Source organism: Mus caroli, chromosome 9 (assembly GCF_900094665.2).
Source record: "Mus caroli chromosome 9, CAROLI_EIJ_v1.1, whole genome shotgun sequence".
Lineage (NCBI taxonomy): Eukaryota > Metazoa > Chordata > Mammalia > Rodentia > Muridae > Mus > Mus caroli.
This window is the reverse complement of record NC_034578.1, coordinates 51,748,624-51,752,995: the sequence shown is the minus strand read 5'-3', so window position 1 is coordinate 51,752,995 and position 4,372 is coordinate 51,748,624. Positions and strand designations below refer to the sequence as shown.

The 4,372-nt window shown below is 43.7% G+C and overlaps 1 protein-coding gene across 2 annotated transcripts in view; it reads right to left on the bottom strand.

Moving 5' to 3' along the window:
- Chrna5 (cholinergic receptor nicotinic alpha 5 subunit) overlaps positions 1-772 on the bottom strand; it is a 10,933-nt gene extending 10,161 nt beyond the window's left edge. The window contains exon 1 of one of the 2 annotated variants that reach the window (XM_029482092.1): positions 620-772. The gene's annotated coding sequence lies outside the window, so the exon portion shown is untranslated. The remainder of the gene's footprint in view (positions 1-619) is intronic. The other variant, XM_029482091.1, reaches the window with a different exon arrangement.
- Between the last annotated feature and the right edge of the window lie 3,600 nt (positions 773-4,372).

Sequence of the window (4,372 nt, the reverse complement as noted above, 5' to 3'; positions counted from 1 at the left end):
CAGTCTTAACCTCTGAGTGCTCCCTCTGCAGGAGCAGTCTTAACCTCTGAGTGCTCCCTCTGCAGGAGCAGTCTTAACCTCTGAGTGCTCCCTCTAGTCCCTGATATGTTTGAAGTATGATTTTTTTTTTCTTGAGACAAGGTTTCTCTGTTTAGCCCTAGCTATCCTGGAACATGCTTTGTAGACCAGGCTGGCCTTGAACTCAGAGATCCACCTGCTTCTGCCTCCCTAGTGCTGGGATTAAAGGCGTGCGCCACCACTGCCCATTGAAGTGTGATCTTGAAACAATGTTAAGATAATCTATGATTCTCAGACCTCCCAGCACAGGCTCACATACATTTAAGGGGAACTTCAACATAAAATGTTTTGATATGTTTAAATTTCATTAAGGATGGACCTATTACTAGCAAATGAAATAAAACTATTTCTAAACTTCACAACAACATATAAATGGTATTCCTATGCCTGTGGCATACTAGCAATTGTTTCCTGAAGAGCCCCTTGAGTGAAGGGCTACATTTGGTCACTTTGGCAACCTCTAGTGGCTAACTCACACCTGGGGAAAAAAATTGGTTTTCCCTAAGTGCTAAGTGGAACATGTAACGGCATGTATACTTACCACGTCCACTAACTGAGATATTGCAAGGCCAAACTTGATTTTTATCTTGTCACTCAGGTGTTCCACAGGACGAACCCACTTTTCATAGTCTTCAAATAAATCCCTAAACAAACTGTCTTCATGTTTTGCAGCAGAGGATAGTTCAGGCAACCCTGCATAACAAGTTTTTAGGAATTAGTTTGCTGGCTGCTCTCCCCCAAATAGCCATACTTTAAGAAACTCAATGTTATCAATAATCCAATTAAAATTTAACTTATTATTGGTTTTGGTTTATTTGTTTGTTTAAAACAGGATATCAAATAAATTTGTTTGTTTGAAATAGGCTGGCCCTGAATTCCCTTTTACCAAGTACAGCCTTGAACTCCTGATCCTCCTGCCTCCACCTCCAAAGTACTGGGATTATAGGCATCCACCACTGCATCCATCCAGCTCATTTTTAAGATTTCTTTTTATTTTAAATTGTGTGTGGAGTGTGTGTGTGTGTGTGTGTGTGTGTGTGTGTGTGTAGAGTGTATTTGTGTGTGTGTGTAGAGTGTGTGTCCAAGGTGTATGTGTGTGTATGGCAAGGGTATGTGTACTCCATAAATAGAGTGCCCATAGTGGTCAGAGGTGTCAGATTTCTCCCAGAGCTGGAGTTGCAGACGGCTGTAGGCTGCTTGATGTGGATGCTGGAATCAAACTCAGGTCCTCTGCAAGGACAGTATGTGCTCTTAACAGATGAGCCATCTCTCCAGTCCCCTAATGTGACTTTTAAAATGAAATACTAATACAAACACTATGGTCAAGTTAGAGATACTCTGGTTCACATATAATTCTTAGTTAAATGAGATTAGTCACTATAGAAATATTCCTAATTGCAGTGGCAGGGACGAGGGAGGGACTAGGAGGGAAGGAGGGAAGGGAAACTGCAATAGGGATGTAGAGTAAATAAATAACATAATTTAAAAACTAAAACTGAAAATAAATCAAATAAAATCATATAAAAATGTGAGAAAAACAAAATATCCTGAATTCCTTAATAAACATTCAGAGTTAATACAGAATAGCTTAACATTGAAATACCAGTGGCTGGTTTATTATTATTATTATTTATTTATTTGATTTGTTTCCTATGGTAGACTACAAGAACTTGAATGTAGCTTTGGGTCCAATGCCTCATGCTGCCAAAACAAAAAGTAAAGGCTTTTCAACTGTCAGGGATATAGATGGGGATTGATGTAAAAATTCTAAGCAAATAGGCTTAATAAATTCTAACTTTGCTTCATTAAAAAAAAAAAAAGACCAGATATACTGAAGTAAAGTCCATTGATTAACTAGAAATATTAAGGTCTGTACTTTAGTTGGCCTAACTTTATATATTAAAATATTGACAGAATTATTTAGGTGTGTTTTACTATATATTTCTATAAAACTACTTTGGGTCCTAGGTCTTAATGAAGCTCAGCAGTGGGGGTCCTGGAAGCTCTGCTCTCTATTAGAAAGAGACTTCCAAGGGCATAATGACAACCTTCCCCCAAATGGCCCTGCCAGGTTTCCCATCGCAGTGAGTGGGCCCGGCCGAGGTCTGGTTCTTTAGTCTAAAAACTGTGTGTTACACTTGACACCACTCTCTCCCTCACTGCTCTACATAATCAGGAGTCAAACAGACTTTGCCCCTAAAAATTCTCAAATGCATAAGTTTCCTACTTTCTCTGCTGTTACCTGCCTACCACAGGCTACCTGAATCTCCCTCCAGAACTAGAGAAATTCTACTAGAAGTAGTCTCCGGGGGGGGGGGGGGTTGAAATGGCTCAGCCATTAAGAGCACTTGTTACTCTTACAGAAGACCTACGCTCCGTACTCAGTACCCATGTGGCAGCTCACTACCATCCGTAACTCCAATCCCAAAGGCTCCTGTGCCTCTTCTGACCTCCCAGGACATAAGGTGCACATGTGGTGCACATATATGCACGCAAGCAAAATACTCATAAACCCAAAATACAATAAATAAGCCTAAAAATTAACCAAACTGATCTCTAACTGATACAGATGAGGGACTCTTCCCATACCCCTGAGCACTGAGCAGGCACTAAAATGCTGTTGAAATCAGTTACCACTAGTGAACACTAAGGTTAAATGTGCATTGTAAGCTCCTCTTCTGCTGTCCTTGTCTAATAACTAAGCACACACCGGGGCATGAAGACAGCGAATTAGCAGCTCTCAGACTCTCCCTCAAGCCTCCAGATGACTTACGCAAAAGAACAAATGGGTCTGAGAGATAACCAGATAGCCCTGAAATCTCTACAGATACCTCAAGAAAGCTATATACTGACTGCAGCTCATCATGCTGGCTCCTGAAGGGGCAACCTTGGGACTGCCTAAACAATTGTACCATATTTCTTGCTGCCACAAGCATCAGTGAACTCTAGACCACCCTGCAACCATTTCCACTTTGGACAGAAGGGGTTGGGGGGACTCCTACTGTTCCTAGAGCAGGGGCTTTCTGTGACTGATGAAATAGCCTAGGTAGTAAAGGCACTTGCTGCCACGCATAATGACCTTGGGTCTTGCATGGTGGAAGAAGGGAGACTCTTGATAGTCATCTTCTTGAGAAGCCCCTTCAGGAACCCCATTCTCACTGGAAACAGGCACCCTGAATGGTCCCACCAGTGGCTGAGTTGGACAGCAAAACAGTTCAAGAGTATCCAGAGAAGACGACAGACAGAAACAGAAATAACAAGAGAATAGAAATCTGAAATGAATAGAGGCTGGAAGGGGTCAGAGAGGAGAACCGACAGGCTCTGGTTGAATTGTTCCAGAGAGCTGTCAAGTCTTCAGGGTTCAGCCCGCAGGCTGACAGCTATAACCACAGCCATGCCAAGAGCCAAGAGTTCGGATCCCAGAAGCTGGAAGGCCGGAACACCTAGAGGTTACTGCCTGACCACTGCTGCCAAACACTGCCAGAATCTAAAGCTGCTGGATACCAGCATTTGAGGAGTTTCTCTGCCTGACTGAGACTTCTGTCCAGGTAGAGAGAAGAGCCATGGGGCAGGCGATCAGTTATAGAGCCATCTTTGCAGCACTCCACTTACTCACCATGGCTTGGTTCTCAGCAAAGACCCAGGCAACCTTTTCAAAACATGGACTGGCTGACGCTACACATCGGCCCAACAGCCTTCTTCATGGGCCTGTCCCTACCCTCTGCTGCCATTGCTCTCCTTGGTTCCAACTGCACTCAAGGGGTTCAGCTTCTGACCTAGCACACCTTCCCATCTCTGAGGCCCATGCCCTTCCTTCCCCACATCCTGGCTAAGTCATTCATTCTTCAGATCTCAGCAAACATGTCTTCCTTGAAACCCCTTTCCTACCCTGGTTCTCACTGGGTTTCCGTAGTAGCTGGTGTTCTCATGCTAATTAATTTGCAGTGTCCTGCACTTAGACTAAAAGGAAGCCTGCCCCCAGTTGGCTCTGATTGGGAAATAAAGTTGCCAGCAGCCAATGGCTGGGCAGGGAGAGAGAGGCAGGACTTTTGGAACTCCCAGGCAAGAGAGAGAACAGATGCCCCATGAAAGGGGTGTAGGATGGTCCACGTGGTGAAGGAATAGGAGAATAAGACGGCCGAAATGTAGGTGCAAAGGGAAAGTGGTCCCATGGGAGCTGCTCAGAAGGAAACAGAACAACAAAGATAAAAATATAGATTTAGAAAATGTTAACTCAGGAATACTGGAGGGGAGTGTGTGCTAGCTTCAGGGAGGTTTGGAAGTGCCCAATCAT